Here is an 18,522-nt window from a genome sequence, read left to right as displayed (position 1 = left end):
GAAGCTTTCACAAATAAAACCACTGAAATGGTACTGCAGGTGAATTCTAAAAATTGGTGTTTTGTAAGCACCATATTAATTATACGTTTTTTTACTTCCTTGTAATTAAGGCTAGTCATATGATTACCATAGACAAGTTGCTTAAGCTGCCATCAAAATTCCTATTAAAAAGAGACAATGGTCTTGTTATTATGTGTTGTTTGACTTATTGATGTACCCTGCCAGATCAGGCTATTTTAAGGTAATAAGGTTATGTCTTTGGTTGGCCATATGTAATATGCAATAGTCTTACTTTCATTTCGGCTTTCTTGCATCCCTTTTACTTTTGTCGTGAACCAAGCTAATGAGCAGAGAAAATGGTCTAAAAAGGAAATTAACACCTTAACTTATCAACCTTAACAATTGTAGGTAAGTGGGGTTTAGCATCTAAATTTCGTACCAACTTGACAATTTTTGGCACTAGAATTAGTCCCATCGGAGGAGTATGAGTAAGTAGCTTTTAAGTCGACCTTCATTATTGTTAGCCATACCTAGTATGTTCATCTCTATTCTATCTTAACACCAAATTGCAATCAAAAGTAGTTAGGTACCTTGGGCATGAAAAATTGTTGAGCATTACCATAAAACTTTGTATAATCACATTTGGACCCTCAGTAAATAAAGGAAATGCTATGTTATCTAGATCTACAACAAAATCATGAATTCTTGCCTCTTTGGTTTCGAAAATTGAAAATATGTAGCTAAACCTTTGTCCAGAACAAGAATACCATCTTCATTTTCTCCTTATATATTCTCAAGAGGGAAAGCCATTAATCTCTTTGGCTTTCCAGATGTTGCTTGAGTCGACAGAATTTGGAGCCTCTAGAGTGACATGAAGGCACTCCATTCTTGGTGATAACCTCATCCATCTTCTCTTTCTTTATTTTAATAGAAATTGTTAGGCTTTTTTTCTTTCCCATTGGACTAAACGTTCCGAAGATACTCATCTGCTTTGAAAATTCCTTATGACTGAGTTCAAACATGACTTTGAGAAAGTTGTCCAGAATGGTATGCAGTTATGGTTGCCTTAGAGGATGCTTTATTCTCTGTATTCTTGAAAGTGGGTACCAATCCTTGATGTCCAGACTTAAGAAAAATTGTTAGATTGAGTGTTATACTCTTGATCTGCGAGAAATCCAGAATACCATAAATAAGAAGAAATATAGCCCAAAACACAAAATTATCACATGAAATGAGAAAAACTACAAGGTATTTTATTATTTAGAAGTAGATTCAATGTTCATTTGCCTCTTCGAGGGGTAAACCTCCAATAGAGCAGAGATCAATTATAATAAGCCTCGATGATATTTCCCTTACTAACTAAGACTATTTATAGTTAAATGACATCTAAAACCCTAAATACTAGTGGTCCCTTGCATAACCCAGGTTAACCACTTTATTTATTAACTATGGCCCATTTAGAACTAATTGTGTTCGCTTTTCTCTAATGCGGGTCAACCACTTACAATTATTAATGCGGAATTTATTGACTTTCTAACTAACTATGAATATGACTTAGCCCATTGGGCTTATTACATAAATAAAGGGGTTAGGGTTGGACCCTAACATCCCTCCCCCATCAAAAGAAGCCTTGTCCTCAAGGTTGAAGCTGCAAAAACTGCTAAAGAATAGTGGTTGGTTCCTAGGTCGCATATTCTGGAGGGGTGTCTTTCCACTTGATGGGGACTTCTTTGATTGTGCACCTGCAGAGATGTCATTCACAAGTATCGAGGGCCTGTTTTGGTCGGAGCCAAAGTTAGCCTTCCTCAACCAATTCGGGTAGACTTGTTTGAACTCTACAGTTGTTCCCCACCACTTTCTTGAGGCATAATACATGGAAGAGAAAATGGATTTTTGAAGTAGGTGGCAAGGCTAGTTTGTAGGCAACTTATCCTATGCGTTGAAGTATCTGATAAGACCTATAGAATTTTGGTGCTAGTTTCTAGCAACCCTTTTCTTTGAGATATTTTTGCTTATATGATTGGAGTCACAGGAATACCTCATCACCATCTTAAAATGAGCACTTAGAATGATGTTCATCAGCCTATTTCTTCATTCAGTTCTATGCTTGATGTAGATTATCTTTGAGATGAGCGATCATGGTGGCATGATTCTGTAGGAGTCGATCAATTGCTTGTACTTTAGAACATCCAGGGATATAAAAAACAAGCAAAGGTGGGAGTTTGCCATACACTGCCTCATATAGAGTCATCTTCGTGGCTTCATGATAAGTAGTATTATACCACCATTCAGATAAAGGTAGCCATGGTACCCATTGATGTTGCTTGTCTTAAGTGAATCATCTCAAATAGGTCTCCAAACATTTTTTGAAAATTTTTATTTAACCATTAGTTTGGGGATGATAGGCGGTACTTAGTTGGAGTTATGTGCTCTATAGTTTGAAACGTTCCTACCAAAATTTGGTGGTAAAAGTGGGGTTTTGATCAGACACAATGGAAGTCGGCATGCCGTGCAGTTTCAAGATCTAGTACAAGAAAACTTGAGCCACCAAAGTGGGGATAAATGGGTGTGTTAAAGTGAAAAAATGAGCATATTTAGAAAGTTTGTCAACAACCACAATGATGACTGGTGTGTTGCCTGACGTTGGGAGACCAGTGATGAAATCAATGGAAACATCTGTCCAAACATAAGGAGGGAGTGGTAATGGTTGTAAGGTTCCCAGTAACTTGATTGTTTCCCCTTTGTTGCGTTGGCACACATAACATTCATCTACGAAAGTAAGAATGTTGTTTTTCATGCCAGTACAAAAGAAAGAACGACATGCACGAGAATCAGTATTCTGAAATCCTGAATTTCCTGTAATTGCAGATGAGTGTAGCTCATCCAAGGTGCGGATTTTGAGGGTGGAGTTCGGGGATGTCACTATTCGATCCTTGTAGCAAAGAATATCATCCTTCCAAGAGTATTTTGCTGAGGAATTAGGATATTCTCTTAAGTTATTAATGAGTTTGGAAAGAGAGGCGTGGGAGAAACATTCCTTGTGGGCCTCTTAATTCCTATCTGGTATGGGTAGAGAGATTGATAAAAGGGTTCTCTCATCCTCAAAATGGCATGATAAAGCATCATCCACTACGTTGTTATGCCCTTTCTTGTAAATTATCTTGTAATCATATCCCAACATTTTGGAAAGCCATTTATTTTGTTGTGGGACAATAGAAGTTTCTTTAGAAAATATTTTAGGTTTTGATGGTCCGTGAGGATTTGGAAACATTGCCCCAATAAGTATGGACGCGAGGTGTCTACTGGATGTTAGATGATAATCATTTCTTTGTCATAAGTAGATTGACTCAGATTTTTTCCACTGATTTGTTGATTGGTGAAAGCCAATGGTCTACCTTCCTGCATTAATACAACACCAATACCTGTACCTGAACCATCACATTCAATCACAAATTTTTTGGTGAAGTCAGGTAGGGCCAATATGGGAGTGGAGAACGTGGCCTGTTTGAGAGCCAAGAAGGCCTGTTGAGTTGCATCAGTCGAAAGAAATGAATTTTACTTGAGATATTAGTGAGGGGTCTAGCAATGCGTCCATAATTGCATACAAATTTGCAATAGCAGCGCGTGAGACCCAAGAATCCCCTCAAACTCTTCAAGGTTTTTGGTTGGGGCCAATCTTGCATTGCCTGAATCTTTTTCAGATCAAATTTCACTCCTTCATGACCCAAAATGTGTCCCAAATTATTGGCTTCTTCCACGAAAAAAGAGCACTTGGATAATTTTACAAATAATTTGTGATCTCAAAGTAGTTGCAATATCTAGTCTACATGTTGAAGATGTTTGCCCCAAGTTATGATGTAGATGAGAATGTCATCGAAGAAGACCAAGACAAAATTTTGAAGATATGATTTCAAAAGGCGGTTCATGAGGCTTTGAAAAGTAGATGGAGAATTACAAAGAACAAATGGCATGACCAGGAATTCATAATGGACTTCATGAGTTTGGAAGATGGTCTTGGGAATGTATACTTCCTTCATGTGTATTTGGTGATAGCCTGAGTGGAGGTCTAGCCTCGTAAATAATTTAGCACCATGTAGTTCATCAAGTAGATCATCAACAACCAGAATAGGAAATGTGTCCTTGATAGTGATCTTGTTAAGGGCCCGAAAGTCTAGACACATGTGCCATTCTCCATATTTATTTAGAACCATAACCACTTGATATGAATAAGGGTTGATGCTGGGACAAATAACACTAGCTTCAAGAAGTTCCTTGATGGTTTTTTTAATTTCATTCTTTTGGGAAAAAGGATATTGATGTGGGTGGACATTAGGCAGTTGGGAACCTGAGACCAAAGGGATGTTATGATCATGTTCACCCCTAGAGAGTGGAAGCTCTCTAGGGTTTTCAAAGACCCATTGGTGGTGATCTAATAATTATTGCATCTCAAGATGAATATGAGGAGTAGTGGATTCAATGGACTAGATGGAATTAAATTGGGTGACTACTCCATGATGGCCCTTTTTTGAAAGCTTCTCCATTCAATGTGAGTTGATGATAGTAGGAGGACTAGTTTGGAGTCCCCTCAAAGTATGAATATGGTTTTTCTTCTTAAAGCTCATATATAACTCCTAGAAATCCATTTTGATAAGGCCCAGTGTGTGAAGCCATTGAACACCCATGACAATGTCACAGCCACAAATTTCAATGGAAAACATGTGGGTCTTTAGGTGGTAGTCTCCCAATTGAAGCTTAATATTTTTGCAACGACCTTCACATTTCATGGTCCCCCCATCAACGATAATGACTTGGAAATTAGATACCACCCGTACAAAGTAATGAGTAGCTTCTGTGGCTCTCTTATGGATAAAATTATGAGTGTTTCAAATATAAATCAATACCACTGCTATTTGATGTTTAATAAAGCCTCAGTTTTTGAGAGTCTGAGGAGAAGAAATCCCAGCCAAGGCATGTAGTGATATAACCAACTCATTAGGGCGTAGATGTGAGATCATTCTCGGTTTGGGTTTCCCCTGCTTCTTCCTCGAGAACCTCAAGTGATGGAGCTTCATCTTTTGAGCTGTTATCAGTAGCATCAATTTGAAATAATTTTGGTTCCTTGCATTTATGTCCATGGGAGTACTTGTCATCATAGTAGTAGCACAGTCCTTGTTTCCTTCTTTCCACCATTTCCATCAATGACACCTTTTAAACCTTAAGTGTTTGGGTGGGGCCTTTAGCCTAGGTGGGATGTGCCTTGGCGATGAAATTTGAATGATTGGAATGGGAATTTAAGGAAATTTCCACATCTAAGGCCTTGCGACATGCATCCAACCAAGTAGCTGGGTGGTGCATTTGGACACATGCTTATATGTCTTCTTTTAGGCCACTAATGAAACATTCCAAGTAGAAGTCATCTCCTATACCATCATTTCTGATGGCCAGTTATTCAAAGGCTACAATGTAGTCCTTTATTGTAATTATTTTTTAGAGCATAGTGAGACGACCCAAAGAATTAGATTCCTGGTCAGAGCGATCACATATGGCTTTTGAGAACATGTTCCAAGTTGCTCTCCATGGATAACATTTCTGATGCCACTACCACCACTACCATCTCTCTTGGTCCAAGTAAAGGGATCCCACATGTAGTTTAGTTCCATCTTCGCAGATATCATTAAGGGAGAAATATTGTTCCATTTGTGCTACCCATATTGTAGGGTTAGAGCCATCAAATTTGTACACATCTAGCTTGGGTGTTTGCTGGTTGGAAGAGTGGTGATTTCCATGGAAGTGAATGTGATGGTTGGATTCTCCTTCTATGTGTGCATCAACATTAGGTTGATCCCTATTTAAACATTTTTATAAGGGTTTTTAGTTGTGAGAGTTGTTTCATAATATTCTCCTTGAATGCATCGAATATTTTCTCAAGGTGGTCGACCCTCTTGACTGCCTTTTCTGCAGTCATAACTTGAGATCTGGTACCTAACATACCCCAAACCTGATCAATTTTTTGAGCTTGCTTAAGAGTAGTTTTCTTGGAAAGACGACAATCTTGGGAGTCTAATGGTGTGGGTCACTTGAACTAGCGCCGGGAAAAAATTTGGGACCGTCGAAAAATTTGGGGCTTATAAGCGAATGGTGCCACTACGACCCATTCCTTGTCTTGAATATTATGGGCTAAGTCTCTTGAAAGTGTCTTGGGATGGTCTCAAGCTTTTTTTTTTTACTCTGAAGGGAATTTTGCTCCCCATTGATCTATACTACAGTGGCTAAATTCTAGAAATCTTAATATTGCCCAATGTCTTGCAAAAATAAGGCCTGAACTGTAGTAACATAAACCCTAAGGTCTTGGTACTATCTAATGTGTTGTGACGATCTGATCTGGAGTATGGCAGCCAAAACCATCACTACGCAAAGAGTTTGACCTGCACTATGAAAACCCCAACTACTTAATATGAGTTGTATGGTGGCGACAGAACCCCAATTGCTAGATCTAATATGGAAGATAATGTAGAGGGTGGTCTTCATATAGTGGAGGGAACTATTATCACAAAGGAGTGTCAAGTGCTACGTATCACAATATACACAGGGGTCCAACAATAGTATTGGGACTAATCTTTCAGGGTGCTAACTAAGGAGGATCAACCGTACCCTTAGTTGTACTACCCAACTACCTTATTGTATTTGTGAATAATCGCCTCGAGTGTTATTCTTAGTGTATTGTAGCATCAAGACGGTCAACAACTTATCTAAGCTTAGGTTTCAGGTGATCCTAGGGAGCTTCCGATATACCCAAGGGTACATGGAAGTGCAATCCATGTGTGGTTTTGTCTAATGCGCTATTACTTGAAGGGGTGCCCACAGGGGTTACAAGGGAGTCCAACAAGTGTGACCAACTCTTTTAGTTCTTGCATGCATGCCTCCCCAAATCCATAGGTTTATGCACTCAGCGATAGATCACACGTCTCTAGCCTAAAAAAACATTGTGTGAAAATTGGAGGTACATCTGACCCCGAAAAGTGCTCTGATACCACTTGTTATACTCTTGACCTTCAAAAACTCTAGAATACCATAAATACAAATAAATATAGCCCAAACAAACAGAATTATCACATGAAATAAGAAAAATTGCAAGGTGTTTTATTCTTCATAATCATATTCAATGTTCACTTGCCTCTTTGAGGAGGAAACTTCCAACAAATCATATCTCAATTACAATAAGACTCGATGATATTTCCCTTACTAACTAAGACTTTTTATAGCTAAATGACATCCAAAACCCTAACTCCTAGTGGTACCTTGTATAACATGGGTTAACCACTTTATTTATTAACTATGGCCCATTTACAGCTAACTTTGGTCCCTTTTCTCTAATGCAGATCAACCACTTAAAATTATTAATCTGAGCTTTATTGGTTGTCTAACTAACTATGACTCTGAGTCGGCCCATTGGGCTTATTACATAAATAAAGGGGTTAGGGTTGGACCCTAACATTGAGAGAGTGGAGATCTATTGAATATGTGTCAAAATCAATGAAATTTTCTAGGCTTTGTTGTGCACACAATGGTGCATCCATTCTCCTCTTGTATGCATATAATAATTCTTTGGTGTGGGATTTGACCTTTGGGAAAGAGAAAACTATTGTATAACTATTTGTTAATCTCTATCAGTGGTGTTTTCCTAAATTGCAACATTTGCTGCTATTTCTAGAGGTTGGCAGTCTTCCTTGATGTGTAACATATTATATAAGCAGAACCTCCTCTCCTTTGTGCCCTCCTTTGTTACAACTTCTTTTACTGCAAGGTGTTATTCTTATTTTGCTACCATCTGAATTCAAATGTCTATCTCATGGATAGGCGATTCTGATATTCACCATCTTGTTGTTGCTTCAACATTGTTATAGATTTGGCCAAAGGCATTACTTTCACACTCAAGACAGTACTTGTGTGCACCATGTGCCTAAGTACATAATTTAATCAACATTAACGTGAAGGGTGGTTATACAAAATTCTAAATTCCTGCCATAATTGTGTTTGAGTTCTTATAATTATTGAAGGCCCTAGTTTATCATACTAATTAGCATGAGAATGTAGAGCTCAGTCTTTAATGGGACATTTTATCAGGATATTTCTTTCTGTGAATTTTTATATCAAAATTTTGGTTCATTACGATTTGCATGGGCAGATTTCTCAGCATTGAACATAAAATTGTCTTTTACGATTTATTTATGAGAAATTTCATACAATTGGTTTTGATGATATATTTGCGCCTCAAATGTCTTTTGTGGCACCCTCCTTTGTTCCATCATTTGGTGGTTTCACTCTCTCCTTTACAATCTCTTTGTCTGCTTAATTTACAACAACCTTGTCTTATTCTGTGTATATTCCTCCCCTCTTTCTTTTTCATTACCTTGAATAAGCTATGCCACCATCTACAAAATGTTGCAAGTTCCCGCATGTGATCTTTGGACTTATAAGGTATTTATCTTCGGAACATGCCCTTTATTTTAAACAAAATTGGACTTTTATGGAAATCATCAAAATTGATACGAAATATGTTTATTGTGCATTTAAGCATCGACCAAGATTCAATACTAAATCAACCATGGTTATCCTTCTAACTAGTTTCCTTTTTCCATTCTTCTTGCTTGAAATTGTAGTCAATTTATCCTTTTACAAGTACCTTCCAATCTCAACATTATCATCTCAGACTGCTCCAATGATACCTTAGAATTGCTAGTGCCATCAATTTAGGGAGACTTCAGTCTTCTTCCTCTTATGTTATTTTCCTATAGCCTTAAGGTTTTCCCCTTCACTCTATCCCTCTCATATGTATTTTCTTCAACTTTATTATTGACTTCAGCTTTATTATTGTAGTCTTATAACTCTGTTCAAGTACAACTCAAAAAATCTAGTGGAGAAGAGATTTACGATATCAAGTTTTGAGGGGAAGTAGAGGTGGTTTCCAGCAATGATCAAATCAACGATGTTATTAATTCACCTAGTTGGTAATTCATTCATGTGAGACATTTATGCTATATCGACTTGTTGTCCATGTTGTCACTCACTACCAAATGAATTTTCAGTTATCCAAAGTGAAGAATAGAAATGAATATTGAAGCCATACTTCAAGCCACATAAGCTCTCAAAAATAAATCAATCCCTCTCCATTAAATAGTTCTCGGAATAAGGTTTCTAGTGTTATATGGAAGTCCCAAAATGGACTTCTGGATCAGAAGATATGGCTTGTTGAATTTCAGGGGTTTGTAGCCTTTGAAAGGAAGGAAAGAAGAGTATAGAGTGGAGGTTTGATATCACAAATCAAGGATCGGTGGGTCCTGGCAATGATGAGGAAATCAGAGGTTTGGGATAAAACCAGTGATCACCAATATCGAAAATCAATCATCAGCGGGTCTAGGCATATCGGTGATCAGCGGGTCCAACAGATAAACCACTCTTAAGAAATTGGGTGGGAATACGCCGATGGTGTTAAACTGCTAGGGAGGGATGATTGCGATTAAAAAATGAAATCAGTTGCAAAACCAGAGAAGGATTGGCCTTTTCTCTCTCCTCCAAACAATCCACGTGGCCAAATACTATTGGTCTCGATAAACCCATGTGGCGGCTAACGTCACCATGACGTGGCAGTATGAAGGACACGTAGCATGCTGATCTGGCGTGTTCAAGGTCCTATGAGGGAATATCCAAAAGACATGTGTCACCACTCACGAGGTGACATGTGGAAAAGGATGATGTCATCTCAAGGATCGATGATCGAAGGATGAGGAAAATCACAATATCAAGTTTAAACGTCCGACTAAAGGGCTTTGATAAGGGGGCTAGCTGCGATCACATAAGGAATTGAAGATCCAAGGGCTTAGCATAGAGGGTGACTGGCAATCGATGATCGCAAGTATCAAAGGGTGCAACCAAATGCAGCGTCATGAAATAGCCCAATGTCGATAACATTAAAATGGCTGATTGTGATTTAACAAAGGTTTGTAGCAAAAAACCAAGAGCAGGCAGACCCTTTCACTCTCTTCCAGAGGGCCACGTGGAAGAATACTATTGGTCTTGATAAACCCACATGGTGGCTGACGTCATCATGATGTCGCATTACGGAGATGACGTGGCAGTATGGAGGACACGTGGCATGTAGATTTGGCATTTTTCAGGGCCAAAATAGGGTGACACATGTCACCACTCATAACATGACACGCGTAAAAATATAACATCATCTCGCAAATCGGTGATCGGAGGTCCCGACTCATCGTATATCGCAATCGCAAGGGTTAGGAGGTTGCAAAACTAGAGACATGGATTACAAAAGTCACAATCATTGATCCCCGATATAAGGCTAAGCACTAGGTCACTGGCCCCGGTCATATGAGAAGGAATGCAGAAAGTGGCTAAATCATAAGGGGCCTAAAGATCCTGAAACTTGCATGTTTTGTAAATGTGTTTAGTGTAAAGGGCTAAAAATGAGAACCCTCGGTTCAACGTTAAGGTAGTATTACTGGGCATAACATGGCTCCGATAGCATGATACATGAAGTTAAAGGGATAGATGAATCGGTAGTTGTGTTCTGAATATGTTATGGCCATTATGAGTGAAACTGTTAAGACAGAAAGCGACCGGGAACTGGACCAGAGGCTAGGAAAGAGAGTGGCGTGGAGATATTTTCTACAAGACCATCATTTTAGTTCACTTGTTAATTCTATTTTGTTGTTTTTGATTGACATTGCTATTGTGTTTTATTTTCAAGAAAAGTATCTTTCTGTTGAATTGGAGGTGACATAGCCAGCACGTCAAGACAGCTAGTCATGTAGGCCACTGGAAGCTCTAGCCTGAGATATTTTGTAATGTTCATGTTCTCCCTCTCCCTATAAAAGGGAAGAAGAAACAATTAGAAATGGTTCTGAATTCTAAAGAGAAAACTACATGTTATTTCTGAAACTGTATGACTTCCAGATTTGCATATTTCAAGATATAAATGAAATAGTGGCGATTCCAACCTTCGAGTACTACAGTATGTTACCTCTCTGTTAAATTCCATTATGTTCACGTTTCCTCTCTAATTTCATGTAATTGTAGCTGCGAGAAATATTTAATATGTTCTTACAGATTCATTTGTATTGATTTGTTAATGCACATGTCTGTATGTATCTTTGAGATTATATCTTTAAAAGTGTGCTCCATGAATCAAAACATCCAATCCTCTTTCATCCATTATGTCTATCTTTAACTCAAACAGTTGTAGAATTATTGATGTTTCGAGCTCTATGTGATGAGTTAGTCTATCTCCTTCTCTTCTTTCATTAGTCTGCAAAAGTTGATTAAAGTATAGGTCCTCGAATTACTTGGCCTCCACTAGTTTATACCTATATTCCTATGATTTGTATATGTGAAAGGATACTAGAAATAAATGGCTTATGTCCTTGGATGAAAGAACCAACCCATGGTTTTTATTGTATATTTTCCTTTACATATGTGTATAAAATGTATATGATGTCTCTGCTTTCTTGAATATCATATAAGACACATAAAATATAGATGTTACCAGCCATTGGACTTGTAAGAAATCTGAGGTTTTCTCTGGAAGCGACAACATCTTTTGGTGTTGTTTCTAGGGAATGTATTGAAGGACTTTCCCCATGGGATATGACAAGTTAAGCACTCTTTGTGTAGGTGAGAAAAGACGTTTTGAGTGCATCATCATCACCTTGGAGACTCCATGAATCTCATTATCATTTATTATCCTGGATTTTAGAAAGCCTCACACTTACTTAGATACCTATCAATAGAAAACCCCTTCTGTATCTGACCCAGAGAAATTAATTTTCGAGAGAGTCTAGAAGGAGAAAACTCCTACTACCTGTGCTACTGTCTCATCATTATTTGAAGTTTCCTCCTCTATCTCTCAACATGTTGTCATCCACTTCTCATATTTTACTCCTAACGTCCTTACATACCCTACAGAAGATGAGCTAGAGCATCGTGCCACCACATCAAAGATCGAAGAGAAAGAAACCTTAGTTACGACTCCTTTCATTTCATTTCCTCCTCCTCCTGATATTTAAAAAGGTAAAGTTATCCTCAATAATTGAAATATCCACTATACACTCAGTTGCACTACTCTCAGCCTAGTTACTCCAACTACTATGGTTTTGGCCCATGTTCCTCCTGTAAATCTTAATCCTCCCCCATTAATCTAGATGGTTGTTCTAGGTTTCTTACTGAATAAATATGCCCCTCTTGATTTACCTCGATGCCTAAGTGATATTCCTAAGGACTACATAAATCTTTTGCCTAGGTTCAATGGGGAAGATGAAAGCACTTCATAGAGACACATTGAAACCTTTTGTGCTTTTGCTGAGAATCTAAATGTAGAAAAAATGGATGTGGACCTAAGACTCTTTATGCAATCCCTTGATGGAGAAGCCAGAAAATGGTTTAAAGCCCTACCTAATGCATCCATCACCACCTAGGAAGAACTCGAAAACTCTTTCACACAAAAGTGGGGTGAAAAGAGAGATCATGAGTATGTCCTCACAGAGTTCAATGCTATAAGGAAGAAGCTAGAAGATGATATTTCAGAATTCATAAAAATGTTCAATAAGCAGTATAATAACCTGCCTGTTGAGATAAAGCCTCCTCAAGCTATTTCTCATGTAGTATTTGTGGGAGCCTTTGAGTCCGAATTTGGCTTTACCCTAAGGGAGAGGAAGTCTCATACTTTGGATCAACTCCAAGTTGATGCTCTTGAGGTGGAAGAAAATTTCACCTCGACAGGGAAGTCAAGAGGAAAGAATGAACCTACTGAGAAGAAAAAGGGGAAAGAAGAAACTTCCTCCTCTGGTCAAGCTAAAGAATAACCAAATTTGAAGTGGGAAGAAATGGATTGAGTTTATCTCATAAGGTGGTGAAGCTTGAGCTTGAGAGCAAGAGTCTCCCGAAACAGAATGATCAAGGTAACAACCGAGGTTATAACCCACAATATAGAAGGCAACCATTGCAAATACTTCAAAGGGAAAGAAGAGATCAATTCGATCAAATCCATCCTCCTCTATATATAGAAGATTATCTGGATGAACAATCACCAGATACGACTGAAATGTAGGGAAACTTGTATTCCTCCTTCTCTGAAGAGGAACATGAAAACATGGCTCACCATGAGATGTGCCATGATAGAGAAGCAACAGTAAATGAGGAAGACGTAGGGGATTATTGTAAGGAATTCACGGATTTCATTCAAGCATAGATACATCGAAAGTATGACCTCAAATCTTCAAAAAAGAGGTCAAGGGAACCTGAACAACAAGAGGAAACTACTCCCAAAAATGTTCCCCTGGTGTTAAATAAAGGAAAAGGGAAGCTTAGCCCTGAATTATCCAAAGTAAAAGTCTCCTTGACTAAGGAATGAAATAGCTTGGAAGAACACACAGAAGAAAAGGCACCCATTCTGATAAAAGCTACCGATGATAAAAAATAGAGGTAGAGTTGGGAGGCATAGAAAAGGGCCAGTCTACATTCAATCTTTAGAAGAACTCAAGAAGATAAATATCCTTGTTCCCCTAACAGAACTTCTAAAACAACCCACTTATAAATGTCAAGTCTCCCATTTCATGTTCCCATCCACCACAATACCGACCCATGATTGTTTAAACCTTCAAGAAGAGAGACCAATGATTGTCTTTGGGCCTCATGTCAAAGAACTTGATCCTTCCACTGCACCCTTCTATGTGACCTTGGTAATTCATGACCTCTTATTTCACAACTGTATGTTGGACTCTGGAGCCTCGCATAACCTCATGCCCTTAGCCGTGATGGAACAACTTGGCTTGTAGATCACCAGACCTTAGAAGGACCTATACTCCTTTGAATCCAAGAGGGTCAAATGCTTGGGAATGATAAAATATCTGGTGTTAAACCTGGCTCATATCCCTATGAAGAGTGTAGTGATGGACATAGTAGTGGCAGATATTCCCCCTTGGTTCAGCATGCTCCTATCTAGGCCTTAGGGTCCCAAGGTGGGGGGCTCTATCAAATTAGATATAGCTTATGCCATTATTCCCACTTTTGGAGGCGAAGAAAGGAGGTTGTACAGAGAGTCCAGATTTGTCAAAACTGTGACCCCAGCTGAAGGTTCTAAAAATTCTCCAGTGTATGGAAAAGAAAGTGACCTCTCCTGCCTATTCCTAGAAGAAAATGAGACCATATTAGAAGAAACGCAGGTACATCTAATGATGTCGTTAGACGACTAGCCCACAAATAAAAACAAATTATGGAAAATATACTTTGTTGGAGCAAATTTCAAAGAGGGAAATGTAGCAGGAGTATTGTTGGTAAGTCTTGAGGGAAACGTGATACCTCCCTTATTCAAGTTGGATTTTGAGGCAACCAACAACGTGGCAGAGTATGAAGCATTTCTCCTTGGGCTACAAACAACAAGGAATATGAATACTGAATGCTTAATTGTGCATGGAAACTCTGAGATGACCGTAAAGCAGATTCGAAATCAATGCCAGGCTAAACACCCTAAATTGAGGACGTACAGGAATGAAGTATGGGATTTAAGTGATAACTACTTCCTGGCCTTTAATATCCAATTTATGCCTAGAGAATGAAACATAATGGTTGATTCCCTTGTGGTAGCAGCAAGAAATTTCAAATCTTCTCGAAATAGGCTTCTCAGGTATGAGGTAGAGGTGAGACATAGACCCTCTATACCTGATAATGTCAAGCACTGGCAAGTATTCGAGGATGATGAGGAGATCAAGCGATTTATAGAAGTAGTTGGGGAGTTCACCAGCTCAACTATTGATCAAGTAGAGGAAAAAGAGGCAGATCAAGGACTGACTTCATGGGAAAACATAGTGGTTGGAAAGAAAATTATACAACTGGAAGGGAATACTATTCCTCGTGGGCTAGTTCCAATGGAAAGATTATTTAACCAGAATCATGTAGCCTCCAAAGAAATGGCTCTGGAGATGGACGAGCAAGTAGAAGATTGCAATATTGGCTCAAAAGATGAAACCCAGATGGTCAGGCTATCAAAGGGAATCCCCTCACAATACAAAGGTATTTAAATCTCTTCAAATTCTATAAGGATTTTTTTTCTTGGTTTTATGAGGATTTAAAAGCATTTGATACTAAAATCATACAACATAAGATACCTTTAAAGAGTGGAATAAAACCATGCAAGCAGAAGCTCGGGCAGATTAATCCACTCTATTAAAAAAGAAGTGAGGAAAATTCTACAGGCCAAAATCATAGTGCCTTTAAGGTACTCAGAGTGGGTGGCCAACCTAGTCCCAGTCTGAAAAAAGAATGGAGAAATAAGGTTATGTGTAGATTTTTGTAACCTTAACAGGGCATCTTTGAAAGGAAATTACCCACTGCCCAGGATGGATTATATATTACAGAGGGTGATGGGATCAGTTACAATGTCCATGATGGATTGGTTCTTTGGTTACAACCAAGTGGCAATTCACCCTAATGATCAGAAGAAGACTACTTTCACCAACCCTTTGGGAACTTTCATATATGCTTGTATGCCTTTCGGTCTAGCTAATTCAGCGGCCATGTTTCAAAGAGCTATGGATATAACTTTTGTAGGGGAGAAAGACAAGTTTGTAGTGGTATATGTGAATGATATCATAGTCTTCTCTAAAACCGATGAAGAGCACATCCTCCACTTGAAGCTCACCTTTCAGAAATGCAGGAGGAATGGACTATCTTTGAATCCCAAGAAATATTAGTTTTCCCTGAGTGAGAGAAGCTACTAGGACACATAGTAGCACAAGAGGGAGTGAAAGTTGATCCTAAATGAGTCAAAGCTATCAGTCACATACCTCTACCCAGAAAGAAGAAAAAGGTCCCAATAATTTTGGGGAGAATCAATTTCTTGAGAACGTTCATACCCAACTATGCTTAAATAGTGAAGGGTATTACATATATGCTTAAAAACGAAAATGAAATCAACTAGATCCCTCCCTCTTCAAATTCTTTTGCTAGAATTAAAGAAGCTTTTGTTGAAGCACCCGTACTAGTGAGCCCTGAGTACTCAATGCCTTTCGATATATTTTCTTTTGCTTCTCCACATACTCTTGTTGCAGTTTTTCTACAGAAGAATAAAGATGGTTATGAGTAGCCCATCGCCTTCTTTAGCCAAGTCCTGAGGGATGCTGAGCTACAATATAACATCTTGGAGAAATAGGCATATGCACTAGTCAACGATTTGAAGGCATTTGGAGTGTATGTGTTACAGTCAGAAATCAGAGCATTTGTCCCAATGACAACAGTCGAGGACATCCTTGTGCAAGGAGACAGTGAAGAAAAAAGGGGTAGGTGGATAGAAAAGATACAGGAATATGAGTTAGACATAAAGCCCACTAAGATCATAAAAGTCCAGTGGTTGACTAATATTTTATTAGAATCTAACTACCAATATTTGGGAATAAACCTGATAACAGAGGAAGACATAACATAAGTTCAGCAGAATGGGATTAAAATAGCGGAGCAAAAGATCTATGCTGAATATGAGGGATCAGCCTTGTATAATAATATCATCCATTATCTCTTATTCCAGAGGTGCCCACTAGGGTTGGAAAAATCCAAATACAGGACATTGAGACAGCAAGCTCAAAAGTATATCATATCTAATGGTCAATTCTACTGGAAAGACCCGATGGGAGTTTTGTTGTTATGCTTGGTAGAAGGCGAAACTCATAAATTGATTGAAGAATTTCATGGGGGAGTTTGTTGAGGTCATTATAGCTGGAAGACCACCGCTCAAAAAATCCTCAAAGAGGGATTCTATTGGCCTACACTGTTTGGAAATGTGAATTTACAAGTCAAATCATGATAGAAGTGCCAAGTCTTTGCTGAGAGAAAAAAAACTTCTCCTCTTCCCCTGATCCCAGTGCATGTGGACAAACCCTTCAGACAGTGGGGAGTAGACTTCATAGGAGAGACAAACCCACCTTCTAGTGGTTAGCATAAGTGGATATTAATGGCCACGGATTATTTCACCAAGTGGGTAGAGGCCATCCCAGCCAGAAACACTACAAACTTAGTGGTAATCAAGTTTATGGAGGAGAACATATTAGCTCGTTTTGGTTGTCCTATCAAAATTATCACTGACAATTCTCAAGTCTTCAAATCTACAAAATTCACCAGCTTCTGTCAGAAGTTCAATATCATCATCGGGCACTCCACTACCTACTATCCTCAAGGAAACGGTTTAGTTGAGTCCTCAAACAAAACCATGGTGAGAGTGCTGAAGAAGACCATCACCGAGAATTAGAGAAGTTGGAACACCCAATTGAAGTTTTCCCCCTGGGCCAACCAAGTGACTCTTAAATGTTCCACTGGAAAATCGCCTTTCGAGCTAGTGTATAGTAAGGCTGCAATCTTCCCAATCCAATTAGCAATGTCAGTGGCGAAGTTCCTACAAAAATGTGAGGAGGAACCAAGTGCTTTGACACGAAGGATAAACCAATTGATTGAGCTTCATGAAAACAGGGAACATGTGGGGGCTAAATTGGAAAATTACATATAGAAGATGAAATCCCTTTGACAAAAAGATCAAGGCTCGACCTCTTCAACCGGGAGATTTAGTTCTCCGATGGGGTGTCTGATAGGAAGAAAAAGGTAAACATGAAAAATTTGATTCCCTTTCATTCATCCCTTTCAAAAATTCAGAGGAAAAAGGAAATAATACATACCTACTCGAAAATCTGGAAGGTGAATCATTGGAGATTCTAGTAAATGGTCAATTCCTCAAACTCTATTTCTAGAATTAAAGGTACCTATCTTGCACTCATTGTAAATATTGGTGTGCATACTGTAGTTTTCATATGAAATTTTCAGTTTTCTGTTTAAAGTTCCACTTTCACAAAATTTTCACTTGTTTAAGATGACTCCAGGCCCAAAAAGAGAAGTTCACAAACTGGAGGTTCTCAATGCATTGCAATCTAATGCCCCATCCCTAGGTGGAGCCAATGTTGTCACTCACTGCGAAATGAATTTTCAATTATTCAAAGTGAAGAATAGAAGTGAATATTGAAGGCATATTTCAAGCCACAAAATCTCTCAAAGCCAAATCAATCCCTCTCCATTGAGTAGTGCTCAGAATAATCTTTCCAATGGTATATGGAAGTCCCAAAATGGACTTTGGGATCATGTGATATGGCCTATTGAAGTTCATGGGTTTGTTGCCTTTGAAGGGAAGGAAAGAAGAGCAGACAACAAAGGTTCGATATCGCAAATTGACAATTGGTTGGACCAGAAGATAGAAAAGAGAGTGGAGTGGAGATATTTTCTACAAGACCATCATTTCAGTTCACTTGTTAATTCTGTTTTTTGTTTTTTAATTGATATTGCTATTCTGTATTATTTTCAATAAAGTGTATTATTGTTGTAATAATTGGAGGTGACAGAGCCAGCATGTTGAGACAACTAGTCATGTAGGCTGCTGGAAGCTCTAGCCTGAGATATTTTTTAATGTTCATGTTCTAC

The 18,522-nt window shown here is 38.5% G+C and overlaps 1 pseudogene; it reads left to right on the top strand.

The window, feature by feature from the left end:
- Nucleotides 1-18,522, top strand: part of LOC149171038 (uncharacterized) — a 49,491-nt pseudogene that overhangs the window by 12,398 nt on the left and 18,571 nt on the right.

This window comes from Pinus tabuliformis, chromosome 4_2, assembly GCF_031772625.1.
Source record: "Pinus tabuliformis cultivar Carrire ecotype Pingquan chromosome 4_2, CPIR1, whole genome shotgun sequence".
Classification (NCBI taxonomy): Eukaryota; Viridiplantae; Streptophyta; class Pinopsida; order Pinales; family Pinaceae; genus Pinus; species Pinus tabuliformis.
The sequence above is the reverse complement of the archived record's forward strand: the minus strand, read 5'-3'. Positions and strand labels throughout refer to the sequence as shown.